The following is a 22,148-nucleotide window of genomic DNA, read 5'->3' as shown; positions in this document are numbered from 1 at the left end:
CCATTGTCGTTAGGTGTCATGCATGTATCCTCCCAACGTGGATCCAGTACAGGAATGAGAAAGACAATGCCCAGTTTAACACCTTCCTTGACCATTTATCCGTAAGTAATGTTATTCATCGCAATTTGCAATACTGCCTTGCTCTGTGCCATACTTTCTAGCTTCCTCCTAATAAGACTCACATTCTTTTCTCAATAGATGAGGTTCAAGTTGGATCTGAAAGATGATGCAACTAAACAAGCATGCACTCATGTTTTTCAGTTTGCTCTGCGATAGTATCGGCACCACCTTAGAAAATCTCACTTTGAAGGCAAGGCTAACAATGAAATCGCCCAAACATCTCCAGTGGAATATATTACAGATGAAGACTGGACAGCCCTTGTTAAACACTGGCCTGATCCAAAGTATCAGGTAGGGTATATGTATTTGATCAGACCACATATTGAACTTGTATTTATGTATGTACCTTACAAGTGTATCTTCTTCTAGTCTAACTGTTTGAAGAACAAGACCAACCATTCTAAAGTGAAATTCCAACAGACAACAGGATCACGTAGCTATATTGCACATTGTGAGGCTCTTCTAAATAGCTGCTACTTCCTTCTTTTTTCTGTGCCATATTATCGTACCTATATTGACTTGTTCCAAATACAGAGGAACACCCGTGCGGACCAAAAAGAACCTGAACCGAATGCAGTGCAAATCTTCAAGGATTGCCACACCAGCAAGATGAAGGGCATGAGCAGACCAGTTCAGGCTGCAGTTGTAAGTCCTTACTCCTCCTGCCTTTGAACTGATTGGTACTCTGATGTGTTCATTTAACTGCTTGGTTTGCAGCCAATGTCAGTTACTCTGTTCACTTAGACACAGTTGTCTTAACGTATCATTTCACCTTACATGGTTTAAAAGAGATGAAGGATTTTCTTTTGGTCTTGATCTGTAATCTAGTTGTGATATTCACGTGCGCACACAATGATAGAATAGCCTATTTGTTTTATATCTGTTTGCCCATGATATGAATGATGTCATACTATGTTCATCCTACTTTAAACCATGTCTCTTTATCCTTAGATGTCAACGAATGTGAGGAAATAGACAATACAGTAGGCATGCTACATGGACATATGTTCATAAAGTGATTTTATTATGTAGTTGGCACTACAATACATGCTAATGTATTATAGTAGTTCACCAAAATAAGTTATGTATAAACGTGAAACCTACTTTGTTTGTTTTTGTCTCATTAGTAACTTATCTGGTACACTAGTCTACAAGTTCAAACTTTCAGCAAGCTATGGAACAAATGATTGAATAGCCACAACCACCTGAAGGTGACAAGGCTACCACATGCACAATGTCTCCTCTTGCTGCAGTGCGTCAGTATCTCTGCACTAACAATGCAAAAAGCACCTTCCTGCGTAATTCTGGGTTGGTTGTCAAGGTAACCTCGTCCAAATCGCCTACTGAACAAAATCTTCCAGCTAGAGAGAGTGATATATATATATATATGTGCTCCAAACACAAGTCCAATCCCTAATGGACGTTGTGTCGGAAACAAAAATAGTGGTTGATAAATGTCGTGAAGATATGAATGGTTTTGAAACCAGACTATCAGACATTTGCTTCGTTGTTCAAGAGCAATGGCGGAAAAAGGGGAAGATCGTGCTGCTCCGTCAGATTCTACAACCTGAAACATAAGAACTCAGGTCAAATGATCTGTGCATCTATACATCTAATGGTGCTTTTATCTGCAAGGACTATAAACTTTATGCCAACAGGCCTTTTGTTGTATGGATGGAATTTATTTTGTTGTGATACATCATTTAAGATGCTGCCAAAGGCTGTAGTAATTATGACGCTATTTTTGTATAGTGTAGGTTTATCTTAGTAATGTATTCGACCGAAAGCTTTGTAGGAGCCCAACATACCAACATTCGTCGGGCCCATTCCAATTGGGCTAAAAACGATTCTGGGCCGAAATTTGCATGTAGCCCACTAAAAATATCTGGGCCAAAATCAGCATAAGCTTTCATATTTTTCAGATGGCCTGTGCCCATAGTGGGCCTTTAACAGGCCTAATATAATTTCGGCCCTTAGTAATAATAGGCCATTTACATGTGTAAATATCTCGAGCCCATAAAAAAATGGGCCTTTAATAGGCCAAAAGGTAGATTGGGCCCTGATTGTGCCAAATAACCCACTGGTCTCAGCAGGCTGAAATGGTGGCCCATTTACAATGCGGATGGTCCACAGGCTGAAATTCAGACGGGCCGTAAATGCGCTGAACTACTACACGGGACTTTAATTGAAGGAAATATGCCCTAGAGACAATAATAAAGTTATTATTTATTTCCTTATATCATGATAAATGTTTATTATTCATGCTAGAATTGTATTAACTGGAAACGTAATACATGTGTGAATACATAGACAAACAGAGTGTCACTAGTATGCCTCTACTTGACTAGCTCGTTGATCAAAGATGGTTATGTTTCCTAACAATAGACATGAGTTGTCATTTGATTAACGGGATCACATCATTAGGAGAATGATGTGATTGACTTGACCCTTTCCGTTAGCATAGCACTTGATCGTTTAGTTTGTTGCTATTGCTTTCTTCATGACTTATACATGTTCCTATGACAATGAGATTATGCAACTCCCGTTTACCGGAGGAACACTTTGTGTGCTACCAAACGTCACAACGTAACTGGGTGATTATAAAGGTTCTCTACAGGTGTCTCCGAAGGTACTTGTTGGGTTGGCGTATTTCGAGATTAGGATTTGTCACTCCGATTATCGGAGAGGTATCTCTGGGCCCTCTCGGTAATGCACATCACCTAAGCCTTGCAAGCATTGCAACTAATGAGTTAGTTGCGGGATGATGTATTACGGACCGAGTAAAGAGACTTGACGGTAACGAGATTGAACTAGGTATTGAGATGCCGACGATCGAATCTCGGGCAAGTAACATACCGATGACAAAGGGAACAACGTATGTTGTTATGCGGTCTGACCGATAAAGATCTTCGTAGAATATGTAGGAGCCAATATGAGCATCCAGGTTCCGCTATTGGTTATTGACCGGAGACGTGTCTCGGTCATGTCTACATTGTTCTCGAACCCGTAGGGTCCGCACGCTTAAAGTTTCGATGACAGTTATATTATGAGTTTATGAGTTTTTATGTACCGAAGGAGTTCGGAGTCCGGGATGAGATCGGGGACATGACGAGGAGTCTCGAAATGGTCGAGACGTAAATATCGATATATTGGACGACTATATTCGGACTTCGGGAAGGTTTCGAGTGATTCGGGTATTTTTCGGAGTACCGGAGAGTTACGGGAATTCGTCGGGGAGTATATGGGCCTTATTGGGCCATACGGGAATAGAGGAGAGAGACCAAAAGGAAGGAGGCGCGTGCCCCCCCTCTGGTCCGAATTGGACTAGGGGTGCAGCCCACTTTTCCTTGTTCCTCTCCCCCTCTTTCCTTCTCTCCTACTCCAACAAGGGAAGGAGGAGTCCTACTCCCGGTGGGAGAAGGACTCCACCTTGGCGCGCCCTCCTCCTAGGCCGGCCACCTCTCCCCTTGCTCCTTTATATACAGGGGCAGGGGGGCACCTGTAGACACACAAGTTGATCAGTTGATCTCTCCCAGCCGTGTGCGGTGCCCCCCTCCACCATATTCCACCTCGGTCATATCGTAGCGGTGCTTATGCGAAGCCCTGTGTCGGTAGCAACATCATCACTGTCATCACGCCGTCGTGCTGATGGAACTCTCCTGTGAAGCTCTGCTGGATCGGATTTTGCAGGACGTCATCGAGCTGAACGTGTGCTGAACTCGGAGGTGCCGTGCGTTCGGTACTTGGATCGGTCGGATCGTGAAGACGTACGACTACATCACCCGCGTTGTGCTAACGCTTCCGCTTTCGGTCTACGAGGGTACGTGGACAACACTCTCCCCTCTCGTTGCTATGCATCACCATGATCTTGCGTGTGCGTAGGATTTTTTTTTGAAATTACTACGTTCCCCAACAGTGGCATCCGAGCCTAGGTTTTATGCGTTGATGTTGTGCACGAGTAGAACACAAGTGAGTTGTGGGCGATATAAGTCATACTGCTTACCAGCATGTCATACTTTGGTTCGGCGGTATTGTTGGATGAAGCGGCCCGAACCGACATTACGCGTACGCTTACGTGAGACTGGTTCTACCGACGTGCTCTGCACACAGGTGGCTGGCGGGTGTCAATTTCTCCAACTTTAGTTGAACCAAGTGTGGCTACGCCCGGTCCTTGCGAAGGTTAAAACATCACCAACTTGACAAACTATCGTTGTGGTTTTGATGCGTAGGTAAGAACGGTTCTTGCTAAGCCCGTAGCAGCCACGTAAAACTTGCAACAACAAAGTAGAGGACGTCTAACTTGTTTTTGCAGGGCATGTTGTGATGTGATGTGGTCAAGACATGATGCTAAATTTTATTGTATGAGATGATCATTTTTTGTAACCGAGTTATCGGCAACTGGCAGGAGCCATATGGTTGTCTCTTTATTGTATGCAATGCAATTGCGCTGTAATGCTTTACTTTATCACTAAGCGGTAGCGATAGTCGTGGAAGCATAAGATTGGCGAGATGGCAACGATGCTACGATAGTGATCAAGGTGTCGCGCGGGTGACGATGGTGATCATGATGGTGCTTCGGAGATGGAAATAACAAGCACAAGATGATGATGGCCATATCATATCACTTATATTTATTGCATGTGATGTTTATCTTTTATGCATCTTATCTTGCTTTGATTGACGGTAGCATTACAAGACGACCTCTCACTAAATTTCAAGATAAAAGTGTTCTCCCTGAGTATGCGCCGTTGCCAAAGTTCGTCGTGCCCAGACACCACGTGATGATCGGGTGTGATAAGCTCTACGTCCATCTACAACGGGTGCAAGCCAGTTTTGCACACGCAGAATACTCAGGTTAAACTTGACGAGCCTAGCATATGCAGTTATGGCCTCAGAACACTAAGACCGAAAGGTCAAGCGTGAATCATATAGTAGATATGATCAACATATTGATGTTCACCATTGAAAGCTACTCCATTTCACGTGATGATCGGTTATGGTTTAGTTGATTTGGATCACGTGATCACTTAGAAGATTAGAGGGATGTCTTTCTAAGTGGGAGTTCTTAAGTAATATGATTAATTGAACTTTAATTTATCATGAACTTAGTCCTGGTAGTATTAGCATATCTATGTTGTAGATCAATAGCTCGCGATGTTGCTCCCCGTTTATTTTTTATATGTTCCTAGAGAAAACTAAGTTGAAAAATGTTAGTAGCAATGATGCGGATTGGATCCATGATCTGAGGATTATCCTCATTGCTGCACAGAAGAATTATGTCCTTGATGCACCGCTAGGTGAGAGACCTATTGCAGGAGCAGATGCAGACGTTCTAAACGTTTGGCTAGCTCAATATGATGACTACTTGATAGTTTAGTGCACCATGCTTAACGGCTTAGAATCAGGACTTCAAAGACGTTTTGAACGTCATGGACCATATGAGATGTTCAAGGAGTTGAAGTTAATATTTCAAGCAAATACCCAAGTTGAGAGATATAAAGTCTCCAACAAGTTCTATAGCTAAAAGATGGAGGAGAATAGCTCAAGCAGTGAGCATGTGCTCAGATTGTCTGGGTACTACAATCGCTTGAATCAAGTGGGAGTTAATATTCCAGATAAAATAGTGATTGACAGAATTCTCTAGTCACCATCACCAAGTTAGTAGAACTTCGTGATGAACTATAATATGCAAGGGATAACGGAAATGATTCCCAAGCTCTTCGTGATGCTGAAATCAACGAAGGTAGAAATCAAGAAAAATATCAAGTGTTGATGGTAGACAAGACCACTAGTTTCAAAAAAAGGGCAAAGGGAAGAAGGGGAACTTCAAGAAGAATGGCAAGCAAGTTGCTTCTCAAGTGAAGAAGCCCAAGTCTGGTCCTAAGCCTGAGACTAAGTGCTTCTACTGCAAAGGGACTGGTCACTGGAAGCAGAACTGCCCCAAGTATTTGGCGGATAAGAAGGATGGCAAAGTGAACAAAGGTATATTTGATATACAGATTATTGATGTGTATTTTACTAGTGTTCGTAGCAACCCCTCGGTATTTGATACTGGTTCAGTTGCTAAGAGTAGTAACTCGAAACGGGAGTTGCAGAATGAACAGAGAATAGTTAAGGGTGAAGTGACGATGTGTATTGGAAATGGTTCCAAGATTGATATGATCATCATCGCACACTCCCTATACTTTCGGGATTAGTGTTAAACCTAAAATAAATGTTATTTGGTGTTTGCGTTGAGCATGAATATGATTTGATCATGTTTATTGCAATACGGTTATTCATTTAAGTAAGAGAATAAATTGTTGTTCTGTTTACATGAATAAAACCTTATATGCTTACACACCCAATGAAAAATGGTTCGTTGGATCTTGATCGTAGTGATACACATATTCATAATATTGAAACCAAAAGATGCAAAGTTAATAATGATAGTGCAACTTATTTGTGGCACTGCCGTTTAGGTCATATTGGTATAAAGCGCATGAAGAAACTCCATGCTGATGGCCTTTTGGAATCACTTGATTATGAATCAGTTGATGCTTGCGAACCATGCCTCATGGGCAAGATGACTAAGACTCCGTTCTCCGGAACAATGCAGCAAACAACAGATTTGTTGGAAATCATGCATACTGATGTATGTGCTCCAATGAATATTGAAGCTCGCGGCAGGTATCATTATTTTCTGATCTTCACAGATGATTTGAGCAGATATGAGTATATCTACTTGATGAAACACAAGTCTGAAACATTTGAAAAGTTCAAAGAATTTTAGAGTGAAGTGGAGAATCATCGTAACAAAATAAAAGTTTCTATGATATGATCACAGAAGTAAAATATTTGAGTTACGAGTTTGGCCTTCTGTTAAAACTATGTGAAATAGTTTCACTACTCACGCCACCTGGAACACCACAGTGTAATGGTGTGTCCGAACGTTGTAACCGTGCTTTGTTATATATGGTGCGATCTATGACGTCTCTTACTGATTTACCGCTATCGTTTTGGGGTTGTGCATTAGAGACAGCTACATTCACGTTAAATAGGGCACCATCTAAATCCGTTGAAGACGACACCGTATGAACTATGGTTTGGCAAGAAACCTAAGCTGTCATTTCTTAAAGTTTGAGGTTGCAATGCTTATGTGAAAAAGTTTCAACCTGATAAGCTCAAACCCAAATAGGAGAAGTGCGTCTTCATAGGATACCCAAAAGAAAATGTTGGGTACACCTTCTGTCACAGATCCGAAGGCAAGATATTCGTTGCTGAGAATGGATCCTTTCTAGAGAAGGAGTTTCTCTCGAAAGAAGTGAGTGGGAGGAAAGTAGAACTTGATGAGGTAGCTGTACCTACTCCCTTATTGGAAAGTAGTTCATCACAGAAATATGTTCCTGTGACTACTACACCAATTAGTGAGGAAGCTAATGATGATGACCATGTAACTTCAGATCAAGTTGCTACCGAACCTCGTAGGTAAACCAGAGTGAGATCCGCACCAGAGTGGTACGGTAATCCTGTTCTAGAGGTCATGTTACTTGACCATGACGAGCCGATGAACTATGAGGAAGCGATGATGAGCCCAGATTCCGCGAAATGGCTTGAGGCCATGAAATCTGAGATGAGATCCATATATGAGAACAAAGTATGGACTTTGATTGACTTGCCCATTGATCGGCGAGCCATTGAGATTAAATGGATCTTCAAGAGGAAGACGGACGCTGATAGTAGTGTTACTATCTACAAAGCTAGAATTGTCGCAAAAAGGTTTTCGACAAGTTCAAGGTGTTGACTACGATGAGAGTTTCTCACTCGTATCTATGCTTAAGTCTGTCCGAATCATGTTGGAAATTGCCGCATTTTATGAAATCTAGCAAGTGGATAAACAAAACTGCATTCCTTAACGGATTTATTAAAGAAGAGTTGTATATGATGCAACCAGAAGGTTTTGTCAATCCTAAAGGTACTAACAAAATATGCAAGCTCCAGCGATCCATCTATGGACTGGTGCAAGCATCTCAGAGTTGGAATATATGCTTTGATAAGTTGATCAAAGCATATAGTTTTATACAGACTTGCGGTGAAGCCTGTATTTACAAGAAAGTGAGTGGGAGCACTACAACATTTCTGATAAGTATATGTGAATGACATATTGTTGATCGGAGATAATGTAGAATTATTCTGCAAAGCATAAAGGAATGTTTGAAAGGATTTTTTCAAAGAAAGACCTCTTTGAAGCTTCTTACATATTGAGCATCAAGATCTATAGAGATAGATCAAGATGCTTGATATGTTTTTCAATGAGTACATACCTGGACAAGATTTTGAAGTAGTTCAAAATGGAATAGTCAAAGAAGGAGTTCTTGCCTGTGTTACAAGGTGTGAATTTGAGTAAGACTCAAAACCCGACCATGACAGAAGATAGAGAGAGAATGAAAGTCATTCCCTATGCCTCAGCCATATGTTCTATAAAGTATGCCATGCTGTGTACCAGACCTATTGTATACCCTGCCCTGAGTTTGGCAAGGTAGTACAATAGTGATCTAGGACTAGATCACTGGACATTGGTCAAAATTATCCTTAGTGGAATAAGAATATGTTTCTCGATTATGGAGGTGACAAAAGGTTCGTCGTAAAGGGTTACGTCGATGCAAGTTTTGACACTGATCCAGATGACTCAAAGTCTCAATCTGGATACATATTTAAAGTGGGAGCAATTAGCTAGAGTAGCTCCGTGCAGAGCATTGTTGGCATAGAAATTTGCAAAATACGTACGGATCTGATATTGCAGACCCGTTGACTAAACTTCTCTCACAAGTAAAACATGATCACACCTTAGTACTCTTTGGGTGTTAATCACATAGCGATGTGAACTAGATTATTGACTCTAGTAAACCCTTTGGGTGTTGGTCACATGTCGATGTGAACTATTGGTATTAAATCACATGGTGATGTGAACTAGATTATTCACTCTAGTGCAAGTGGGAGATTGAAGGAAATATGCCCTAGAGACAATAATAAAGTTACTATTTATTTCCTTATATCATGATAAATGTTTATTATTCATGCTAGAATTGTATTAACCGGAAACATAATACATGTGTGAATACATAGACAAACAGAGTGTCACTAGTATGCCTCTACTTGACTAGCTCGTTGATCAAAGATGGTTATGTTTCCTAACCATAGACATGAGTTGTCATTTGATTAACGGGATCACATCATTAGGAGAATGATGTGATTGACTTGACCCATTCCGTTAGCATAGCACTTGATCGTTTAGTTTGTTTCTATTGCTTTCTTCATGACTTATACATGTTCCTATGACTATGAGATTATGCAACTCCCGTTTACTGGAGGAACACTTTGTGTGCTACCAAACGTCACAACGTAACTGGGTGATTATAAAGGTGCTCTACAGGTGTCTCCGAAGGTACTTTTTGGGTTGGCGTACTTCGAGATTAGGATTTGTCACTCCGATTGTCGGAGAGGTATCTCTGGGCCCTCTCAGTAATGCACATCACCTAAGCCTTGCTAGCATTGCAACTAATGAGTTAGTTGTGGGATGATGTATTACGGAACGAGTAAAGAGACTTGCCGGTAACGAGATTGAACTAGGTATTGAGATGCCGACGATCGAATCTCGGGCAAGTAACATACCGATGACAAAGGGAACAACATATGTTGTTATGCATTTTGACCGATAAAGATCTTCGTAGAATATGTAGGAGCCAATATGAGCATCCAGGTTCCGCTATTGGTTATTGACCGGAGACGTGTCTCGGTCATGTCTACATTGTTCTCGAACCCGTAGGGTCCGCACGCTTAAAGTTTCGATGACAGTTATATTATGAGTTTATGAGTTTTTATGTACCGAAGGAGTTCGGAGTCCCGGATGAGATCGGGGACATGACGAGGAGTCTCGAAATGGTCGAGATGTAAAGATCGATATATTGGACGACTATATTCGGACTTCGGAAAGGTTCCGAGTGATTCGGGTATTTTTCGAAGTACCGGAGAGTTACGGGAATTCGCCGGGGAGTATATGGGCCTTATTGGGCCATACGGGAATAGAGGAGAGCGGCCAAAAGGAAGGAGCCGCACGCCCCCCTCTGGTCCGAATTGGACAAGGGGTGCAGCCCACTTTTCCTTGTTCCTCTCCCCCTCTTTCCTTCTCTCCTACTCCAACAAGGGAAGGAGGAGTCCTACTCCCGGTGCGAGTAGGACTCCCCCCTTGGCGCGCCCTCCTCCTAGGCCGGCCACCTCTCCCCTTGCTCCTTTATATACAGGGGCAGGGGGCACCTCTAGACACACAAGTTGATCAGTTGATCTCTCCCAGCTGTGTGCGGTGCCCCCCTCCACCATATTCCACCTTGGTCATATCTTAGCGGTGCTTAGGCGAAGCCCTGCGTCGGTAACAACATCATCACCGTCATCACGCCGTCGTGCTGACGGAACTCTCCCGTGAAGCTCTGCTGGATTGGAGTTCATGGGACGTCATCGAGCTAAATGTGTGCTGAACTTGGAGGTGCCATGCGTTCGGTACTTGGATCGGTCGGATCGTGAAGACATACGACTACATCAACCGCGTTGTGCTAACGCTTCCGCTTTCGGTCTACGAGGGTACGTGGACAACACTCTCCCCTCTCGTTGCTATGCATCACCATGATCTTGCGTGTGTGTAGGATTTTTTTTGGAATTACAACGTTCCCCAACATTAATAGGTCGGAAGTTCGGTCGAGCTTGAGTAGTGTCATTTTTATATGGGCCGGTAGTAGGCCCGATGTGGCGTTGGGCCACATATGGCCCATGGATTTTGTCCGACGTTAACAGGCCGAAAGTCACAACAGGCTGAAAGTGGCCCAAATCTGTAGCGGGCCTCTAACAGGCCGAATGTCAGACATGGCTGAATATGACCCATATTCTTCATGTTCGTCTATGGGCCGAAAGTTTCAATGGCCTATAAATGGTCCCAAATGAAGCAGGACCTTTAACATGCCGGAAACACACCGGGCCATAATTAGGCCCAAATTCTTAGCAGACTATTAACGGGGCAGAAGTGACCATGGGCCGCGATGATGACAAGTTTAGGACGGGACGTTGACGGGCCGATTTGACACTAGCCCTACGAGCCTTAACTGACATGTTGGGCCTTTAGCTGGGCCGACCCATTATGATCTGGAAAATCTTGTGGGCCTTTAGTTGGGCCGACCCATTATGGTCTGGAAAATCTTGTGGGCCATTTGTTGGGCCGGCCCATTATGGCCCGCTAAATTTTGTGGGCCATTTGTTGGGCCGGCCCAGTATGGCCTGCTAAATTTTGTGGGCCTTTAGATGGGCCGCCCATTTAATCTTTATGGGACACTTTTGGGTCGGTCCACATGTCAATGTATTATAGGCGCATCTCGCCCATTGGATGAGTGACACCTGTCCCAACGGTGAGCAAACACGTGTTTCCTCCAGCCAATGAGTATTTTACATGTGGAAATCCCCATTGGTCCGGGCTATCAACAGGTTAACGGATCCAAGACCGGACCCGATAGCTTAAAGGCGTTCCGTTATGGTGGATGCCACGTGTCGGTCACCCTTCACGAAAGCACTTCAATGACGTGTCATTTATCATCATGGATGTGAACACTTCCGTGATGATAATTTTGGTAATGTCATCGAACACTTCTACGACAGCACAAGTATGACTATCTTGATTCTGTCATAAAATGATCATGGATGTACATGCATGACAGAAAACATGACCCACCATGACAAACACGTATCATCATAGAAGTGTCTTTTTTTGTAGTGTAGGGAACTGCAAAAACAGGGAGCTCAAGGGTCTCGGGAACTTTTAGGAGTATCTTCGGAGTCTTCTGATGATGACACGCCATCTTATGGAAATGAGGGGGGGGGGCTCTCCGGGAGAAAGAGGTTTCGAGAACCTAGGGTTAGAGTTAGTAAAATATTAACCCGAATAGACGAGAGATCAGAGTCCTAGAGTAAAGGCGAGGAATAAAAGATCCTAATACCATCCAATGGCGACGTGGGCCCGTAAGCCACAAAACCAAGTTAGTAAAACAATTTTGGACGACTAGACTCAACTTTGGCCAAGCAGTTGGAAAGGGGGATCCTACAAGCAGTCGACTCTGATACCAACTTGTGACGCCCCCGATTCAATCGTACACTAATCATACCGGCAAATGTGTACGATCAAGATCAGCGACTCACAGGAAGATATCACAACACAACTCTAGACACAAATTAAAATAATACAAGCTTTATATTAAAAGCCAGGGGCCTCGAGGGCTCGAATACATCCGCTTGAATACAAACGAGTCAGTGGAAGCAACAATATCTGAGTACAGACATAAGTTAAACAAGTTTGCCTTAAGAAGGCTAGCACAAAATCAACATAATCAAAAGGCAAGGCCTCCTGCTTGGGAGCCTCCTAACTACTCCTGGTCGTCGGCGGCCTCCACATAGTGGTAGGCACCCTCGGGGTTGTAGTAGTCGTTGATGGTGGCATCTGGCTCCTGGCTCCTGGACTCCACCATCTGGTTGCAACAACCAGAAGGAAGAAAGAAGGGGGAAAGGGGGTAGCAAAGCAACCGTGAGTACTCATCCAAAGTACTCGCAAGCAAGGATCTACAATACTTATGCATCGACATAAATGAAAGGGGTAGTATCTGTGGACTAACTGCAGATGCCAGAATAAGAGGGGGAGGAGCTAGTCCTATCAAATACTAGCATCTTCTGGAAACCACCGTCTTGCAGCAAGAGGAGGGAGTAGAGTAGTACAACATAAGTCATATTTATGTTGTTGTCAACGCCCTGGGATCCTTTCTCGACTCCCGGAGCCACATATCCATCTCATGCCTCAGCATCCAGTTCTAGTTGTGTCGATCGGGATACAACTCCGAACATCTGTTACCATAGGATCGGCTATCGATAGATGTATTCTTCCCTGCAGGGGTGCACCAACTTACCCACCACGCTTGCTTAACTCCGGCCGGACACACTTTCCTGGGTCATGCCCGGCCTCGACCAAACAATACGCCGCAACCCGGCCTACGTTTAATAGAGAGGTCAAGCACGCCGGACTAAACCTATGCCCCTAGGGGTCTTGGGCCATTGCCCTGGGAACTCCTGCATGTTGCGTGGGCGGCCTGGTGGGCAGACCTAGCTACCTCCTTAAAAAGGCAGGTGCTTACCAGTCCAACCCGGCGCGCGCCGCTCAATCGCATGACGTCTATTAAGCTTCAGCTGATGCATACGACGCAGAACGCCCATATTATGCCCACGTGATGGTTAGCGCTATCAGGCCAGAGGCCCTCGGATTAAATATCCAAATCATAGTGGATGGGGAGCACGCGGTAATGAGCAGAGACTCACGATCGATGTGACCCCGTCGCCCCGCCTCAAGGACTTGCGGCAAGGGCTAAGAATGCCCGGCCATGCCTCGTAAGTATCTCGTGGGCACCTTCCAGGTCAACCCGACTCCACGTCACTCACAATTAAGCTCGCGCGGGTACCCCTCAGGGCCGACCTATCTTTAGTAACATGGTTCAGTGTATAGTCATAGTAACCATAGTAACTGTGTGTCTAACACCAAGGGGAACCCTGAGGAACCACCCTCGGTGGATTCCACTCGATGTAATCATCAAGGTTAACGTAAGAGGAACCACCCTCAAGGTTCAGACTTGAGGGGTTGCACGACAGAGTCATTATCGGGAGTGGTCAAAGAGGAATCACCCTCGATGACCACGACCGAATAGCTACACTACAGGGTTAACATCAGAAGTGTTGATGAGGGATCACCCTCGGCACTCGATAGTAACTCTGCAGAGTCATACAACTAGGGGGGTGATGTGCGGTGTCGAGGCCTGGACATCGATCACGTTGATCGAGTCATCGAACATAAGGTGGGGCAACTGGGACAAGGCGGGGGTCACTGATGGATCACTAACCAACCTATACTAAGCAGTTTAGGATAAGCAGGTAAGGTAAAATGAGCAGGTTACAAAAGCAGGCTATGCATCAGAATAGGAGCAATCAATTATAGTAGCAAAATCTAATGCAAGCATGAGAGAATGGAATGGGCGATATCGAGATGATCAAAGGGGTCTTTCCTGGAAGCTCTGCTGTAAAGGAAGAATGGTCGTCGGAGACGTAGTTGATCACAGGGGCAGCATCGGTCTCGGGGTCTACCAGAGAGAAGAGGGGGAAGAAACAGTAAATACAGAGCAAACAGATGCAACACAGAGCATGCTATGCTATGGTGCAGTGCAGGGTTGCCTAAAGATATGTCTAAGTCATTTTAATTATACTAGGCTTAAGGTTGTATTTATTAACCAGTATATATGCACTATTCATCTACCGGAGTCAGGCTAAAAAGCTTCGGGTTGTCCAATGTAGGGGGTTCCGACATGGAAACAGATGACACGATCAAATTCGTCTCGTCGTTCTGAGCAACTTTCATGTATAAAGTTTTTCAATCCGAGCTACGGTTTATTTTCTTTGATTTTTCAAAGGTTTAGCAATATTCCGAATTTTTTTAATTACTAAATTCATTAGAAAATGAATTATGACGTCATCCTGGCATCAGCCCTGCATCAGCGGTCAACAGACCAGTTGACCGGTCAACGGGGCCCATGAGGGGCCCACTGGCAGTGACTGGGCGTTGCCCAGTCAGCATCTGACTGGGACAACGGGACCCAGGGGCCCAATGGCAGCGGCTGGGGGGAGGGGTCCATGTGGTCATCCACATCAGCAACGCTAGAAACGGCGCCAGAGTTGTCTCCCGCAACCATATTCCACGGCGGCGCGCTCGAGAACAGCCGGAAATCGGCTATAAGGGGACGTTCGGCCCGCCATAGGCTCGTTTGAGCGAGCGTCGAGCCACGCATCCAACGGTGCTGATGGGAGGGCTCGGGGGTGGCCGAAGCATTGCTGGTGATGAGCAAGGCGGCAGTAGCGTTCGGTGGCGCAAGGAGAAGTGGGCTGTGGGAGCTCTTTTGGTGCGGAATCTGGTCCATTCGAACCTGGGCATCGCAGCGCGTCGAACGCTGGCAATGCTGGCTGTTGAAATGGCCCGCAGCATCCGCTGCGAAGTCTAACGACGGTGGCCGGAGCTCGAGCATGTATGGAAGCTAACTACGGTGCACGGGGAGGAGAAGGGAGAGGGGGTCGAAGTGTCTGCTCACCAGGCCCTGCAGGTGTGCACAAGTGGGCTCGGGGAAGGCTTGCCGGAGTTAGATTCGTCGGCGAGGTCGACATTGCCTGAGGAGGAAGAAGAAGGCCGGCTCGGCGATGGAGGGGCTTCCGGCTCCTGCTCGTGGGCGTGGACGACGATGCTGACGGCCGTGAAGCTCCGGGACACGCTGAAGAGGGTTGGGAGCAGTGGTCGCGGCGGTGAGCGTCGACAGGGGTGCTAGGTGGAGGGTGGAATCTGGTGGGGAGTGAGAGAGAGGATGACATGGGGATGTGGGCGAGTGGGGAGGGAGTCCGAGGCGTCTAGGCTACCCTTATCCCCTCGCCGGCGATGTGGCAACGCGGGGCACCGCGCCGGGTCCGCCGGGAACGAGTGGGGCTATCTCGATCGGTCAAACAGAAGGGGAGGAGGGGATCGAGTGTGGGGAGGAGGCACCGGGCCCGCTGGCCGAGGTGGGCCGAGGCCCAAGGAGAGGCCAGGGGCTCTGGCCCTTTTCCTCTTTTTTGTTTTTCTTTTTAGTAGCTTTTGCATTTTCTTTTAGCCACAAATGACCTTGCAAAAATATGCCACTGGCCAAAACAAATTCAAAGAATTATTGTGCACTGCCACAAAAAGATTGTGAGGCTTCTGAAATAGTTTGCAATTTTTATAAATGAAAAAGGCATTTAATCTATTGTTTTACCCACTGCTTTAATTGGTTTAGGCCATTTATACACCTGGCAAAAATGTTGGTTCACCACCAATATTTCTTATGGATTATTTGCCACAAGATGTACAATTTAGATTTCATGTGTGAGAAATATGAATTTTTGACTTTAGATTGAATTTGAATTGTGATTTCGACCAAGTGAAGATTAGCAACAGTAACATGATGACATGGCACCATTAACAAAGGATTACTGTAGCATGACACTGGGGTGTTACATTAGTGAGGAAGTTAATGATGATGATCATGAAACTTCAAATCAAGTTACTACCGAACCTCATAGGTCAACCAGAGTACGATCCGCACTAGAGTGGTATGATAATCTTGTTCTGGAAGTCATGTTACTAGACAATGATGAACCTACAAACTATGAGGAAGCGATGATGAGCCCAGATTCTGACAGATGGCTTGAGGCCATGAAATCTGAGATAGAATCCATGTATGAGAACAAAGTGTGGACTTTGGTGGACTTGCCCGATGATCAGCAAGCCATTGAGAATAAATGGATCTTCAAGAGGAAGACAGACGCTGATAGTAGTGTTACTATCTACAAAGCTCGACTTGTCGAAAAGGGTTTTTGACAAGTCCAAGATGTTGACTATGATGAGATTTTCTCACTCGTATTGATGCTTAAGTCTGTCTGAATCATGTTAGCAATTGCCGCATTTTATGATTATGAATTTTGGCCAATGGATGTCAAAACTGCATTCCTTAATGCAACCAGAAGGTTTTGTTGATCCAAAAGGTGCTAACAAAGTTTGCAATCTCCGGCGATCCATTTATAGACTAGTGCAAGCATCTCGGAGTTGGAATATACACTTTGATGAGTTGATCAAAGCATATAGTTTTATACAGACTTGTGGTAAAGCCTGTATTTACAAGAAATTGAGTGGAACCACTACAACCTTTCTGATAAGTATGTGTGAATGACATGTTGTTGATCATAAATGATGTAGAATTTTCTGGAAAGCATAAAGGAGTGTTTGAAAGGAGTTTTTCAAAGGAAAACCTCGGTGAAGTTGCTTACATATTGAGCATCAAGATCTACAGATCAAGACGCTTGATAAGATTTTTCAATGAGTATATACCTTGACAGGTTTTTGAAGTAGTTCAAAATGGAACAGTCAAAGATGGAGTTATTGCCTGTATTGGAAGGTGTAAAGTTGAGTAAGACTCAAATCCCGACCACGGCAGAAAATAGAAAGGGAATGAAAGTCATTCCCCATGCCTCAGCCCTAGGTTCTATAAAGTAAGCTATGCTGTGTACTAGACATATTATATACCTTGACATGAGTTTGGCAAGGGGGTACAATAGTGATCCACGAGTAGATCACTTGACAGCGGTCAAAATCATCCTTAGAAAACTAAGGAAATATTTCTCGGTTATGGAGGTGACAAAGAGTTCGTCATAAGGAGTTACGTCGATGCAAGCTTTTGCACCGATCTAGATGACTCCGCATCTCAATCTGGATACATATCGAAAGTGGGAGCAATTAGCTAGAGTAGCTCCGTGCAGAGCATTGTAGACATAGAAATTTGCATAATACTTACGGATCTGAATGTGGCAGACTCGTAGACTAAAACTTCTCTCACAAGAAAACATGATCACACCTTATTGCTCTTGGTTGTTAATCACATAAGCGATGTGAACTAGATTATTGACTCTAGTAAACCCTTTGAGTGTTGGTCACATGGCGATGTGAACTATGGGTATTAATCACATAAAGATGTGAACTATTGGTGTTAAATCACATGGCGATGTGAACTAGATTATTGACTCTAGTGCAAGTGGGAGACTGAAGGAAATATGCCCCAGAGGCAATAATAAAGTTGTTATTTATATTTCCTTATATCATGATAAATGTTTATTATTCATGCAACAATTGTATTAACCGGAAACTAAGTACATGTGTGAATACATAGACAAACAGAGTGTCCCTAGTATGCCTCTACTAGGCTAGCTCGTTAATCAAAGATGGTTAAGTTTCCTGACTGAGGGAGTCCTGGATTAGGGGGTGTTCGGATAGCCGGACTATACCTTCAGCCGAACTCCTGGACTATGAAGATACAAGATTGAAGACTTTGTCCCGTGTCCGGATAGGACTTTCCTTGGCGTGGAAGGCAAGCTTGGTGATGCGATATTCAAGATCTCCTACCATTGTAACCGACTCTGTGTAACCCTAACCCTATCCGGTGCCTATATAAACCGGAGGGTTGTAGTCCGTAGAGGATCAACTCCATACACAACAATCATACCATAGGCTAGCTTCTAGGGTTTCGCCTCCTTGATCTCGTGGTAGATCTACTCTTGTACTACCCATATCTTCAATATTAATCAAGCAGGAGTAGGGTTTTACCTCCATCGAGAGGGCCCGAACCTGGGTAAAACAAAGTGTCCCTAGCCTCCTGTTACCATCCGGCCTAGACGCACAGTTCGGGACCCCCTACCCGAGATCCGCCGGTTTTGACACCGACATTGGTGCTTTCATTGAGGGTTCCTCTGTGTCGTCGCCTTCAGGCCTGATGGCTCCTTTGATCTTCAACAACGATGCGGTCCAGGGTGAGACTTTTCTCCCCGGACAGATCTTCGTCTTCGGCGGCTTCGCACTGCGGGCCAACTCGATTGGCCACCTTGAGCAGATCGAAAGCTACGCCCCTGGCCATCAGGTCAGGTTTGGAAGCCTAAACTACACGACTGACATCCGCGGAGACTTGATCCTCGACGGATTTGAGCCACAGCCGAGCGCACCGCACTGTCTCGATGGGCATGATATAGCTTTGCCGCCGAACAGCGCCTTGGAGGCCGCACACGCATCGGTTTCAGCCATTGATCCGGAACCTACTGCGCCGATCGAGGATCAGCGGTCGGACGCTGCCTCAGGGGCTGCGATCTCAGAGGCGATCGAGCCGAACTCCAGCCCCGCACTCCGCATGGCCCGTGACTCCGAGGAGACGGATTCCTCTCCAAACTCTGAGCCCCCCGCACCCCTGCCAATCGAACCCGATCGGGCGCCGGTAATGGAGTTCACCGTAGCAGACATCTTTCAGCATTCGCTTTTTGGCGACATCCTGAATTCTCTTAAGTCTCTCTCTTTATTAGGAGAGCCCTAGCCGGGCTACGGTCAGCAAGGGTGGGATACGGATGGTGAGGAAATTCAAAACCCACCCACCGCCCATTTTGTAGCCACTGTCGACGATTCAACCGACACACTTGACTTCGGCTCCGGAGACATCGACGGCATGGACGACGATGCAGGAGACGAACAAGAACCAGCACCTATAGGGCGCTAGAAGGCCACCTTGTCATATAACGTATATATGGTGGATACTCCTAAAGATGGAGATGGCGATGGAACAATGGGGGACGATGCCCCCAAGAAACAGCAAAAGCGCCGGCGTCAGCAGCGCCGCTCTAAATCCCGCCAAAGCAAAAACGGTGATTCCGGCACCGGAGATAATACTACCCCGGATAGCACCGAAGAACACCAACCTCAGCAAAATTCGGCACAGGAAGATGGAGAAGCCAGCCCTCATGAGAGAGCGGCAGACCGAGAGGTCGAGGATGGTAACTGTACGCCTCCCTCCGAAGACGAGGCAAGCCTCGACGACGACGAATTCATCGTACCAACAGACCCCGCCGAACAAGAGCGTTTTAAACGCAGGCTCGTTGCAACTGCACGTAGCCTAAAAAAGCAGAAGCGGAAGCTAAAAACAGCGGAAGATGCACTCCAAATCAGATGGAACAAGGTAATCAATACCAGAGATAAGTACGGCGACAGTCGCCGCACTAAAAGCTACCCGAAAAGAAAGCTACTGCCTGAATTCGACGAAGAGGCCTCAGAACCCTCGCATTCAGAAAATGAAGAAGCCACACGGTCGGATAGACGACCTCATAAAGCGGCAAACGGCGCCACACCTAGATCGGCATGCAACCCACTTAAGGGTTCGCATCATGGCCCAGTCAGGTCCATTTATGGGCCAAGAAAGCAAGCTCTCGTGAGCAGCGCTATGAAGCCATCATCAGAATCCGGCACACCCAAATACAGGGGCGCCACAGACCCCCTATGTTTCACCGATGAGGTCCTGGACCATGAATTCCCAGAGGGATTCAAACCCATAAACATAGAGGCATATGATGGAACAACAGACCCTGGAGTCTGGATCGAGGACTATATCCTCCACATACACATGGCTAGAGGAGATGATCTCCATGCCATAAAATATCTACCCCTCAAGCTTAAAGGGCCAGCCCGGCATTGGCTCAAAAGCCTTCCCGAAAACACAATTGGAAGCTGGGAAGAGCTCGAGGACGCTTTCCGAGCAAACTTTCAAGGGTCCTATGTCCGCCCTCCGGATGCAGACGATCTTAGTCACATAAATCAACAACCCAGAGAATCAGCTCGGCAGTTCTGGAACAGATTCCTCACAAAAAAGAATCAGATAGTCGACTGTCCGGACGCTGAAGCCTTAGCAGCTTTCAGGCATAATGTCCGAGATGAATGGCTCGCCAGACACCTCGGCCAAGAAAAGCCAAGAACAATGGCCGCACTAACAAGCCTCATGACCCGCTTTTGTGCAGGAGAGGACAGCTGGTTGGCAAGGTGCAGCCCCAGCGACCCAAGTACATCCGAAACTAGGGATGGAAACGGAAAAACGCGACGCAACAAGGACCGTTGCTGGACTAAAAACAAAAGTCCGAAGAGCACGGCGGTTAATGCCGGATTCAAAGGCTCACGGCAGAATAAGGAAAAATCGCCCCCTCAGGATAACAGGGACGATCCATCCAACCTAAATAAAATCCTAGACAGGATATGTCAGATACACAGTACTTCCGGGAAGCCTGCTAACCATACCCACAGAGACTGTTGGGTTTTCAAACAATCCGGCAGACTAAATGCCAAACACAAGGGGCTCGACACACCAAGCGAAGACAAGGTCGAACCCCAAAAGCAGAGCACCAGGAAACAAAAGAACTTCCCACAAGAAGTAAAAACAGTGAACTCGCTTCACATAACAAAACGTGCGGTGCCCGTAAAGGTACGCACCACACGGCCCATCCCCAAAGGATCCTGCCACTGGTTGTCAAAACCGATCACTTTCGATCAGCTAGATTATTCTAGGAATATCAAGAATGTAGGATGGACTGCCTTGATACTCGATCCAATAATTGGCGGACTCAAGTTTTCAAATGTCCTCATGGACGGCGGCAGCGGACTAAACCTGATATATCAGGATACAATACGGCACATGGGGATAAACCCAGCAAGAATCAGCCACAGCAAAACCTCCTTTCAAGGGGTAATACCTGGTCCGGACACCCATTGTACGGGTTTTCTCCGGCTCACAGTCACATTCGGCTCGGCCGATAACCTCCGCCGCAAAAAGCTGACCTTCCACGTCGTCCCGTTCTCAAGTCGCTATCAGGCACTACTGGGACGTGAAGCTTTCGCTCGATTTAACGCAATACCACATTATGCATCTCTTACGCTTAAGATGCCCGGTCCACGAGGTATCATCTCTTTGATGGGGAAGCACTAAAAGTGCGCCTCCCCAAGCAGAGGGCAGTGCGGCCGCTTTAACAGCCCCACAGCAAAATGGCCTCACCGACCAAGAAACTTCAAAATAGGTCATTTAAAGACCACGAACGCGGATAGACGAGTTTGGTGCAAAATCATCATTGATGCAGGCATAGAAGCCATATATCCCCGCACAAGGGGCTCCACGCATATACAATAAGAGACAATAAAGCTCAAACTTACATATCTTACTTTATACTTTGTTTATTTTAAACTTTTTCGACACGACTCGTTTTAAACTCAGTTCCTCTCTTTTATAGATGAACGTCGTGCGGCGCCCGTCCAGGATACGGCACAACGGAGACACAGGCGCAGACGTGCAGTAGGGACCCGTGTTAAAGGATTCTTTTTAGATTAAGACCCTGCGTAAACCTTTTTTACTGTCTCTTGTTGCTATACATCCCCTGGTTTTTCTTTCTAATATGACCAAGGAGGAGGCTGGCGTCTTGGCATGTGGCCACGTCAGAATTTTCGCACGTACCTGGACACTAGGGGCTTTTTTTTCAATAAAGAGTGTTGTTTGGCCCGCACTCATAAAGACCGAACACCT

The sequence above is a fragment of the Triticum urartu genome, chromosome 3A, assembly GCF_056163025.1.
Source record: "Triticum urartu cultivar PI428250 chromosome 3A, HENAU_Tu73, whole genome shotgun sequence".
Lineage (NCBI taxonomy): Eukaryota > Viridiplantae > Streptophyta > Magnoliopsida > Poales > Poaceae > Triticum > Triticum urartu.
Note: the sequence above shows the minus strand (reverse complement) of the source record.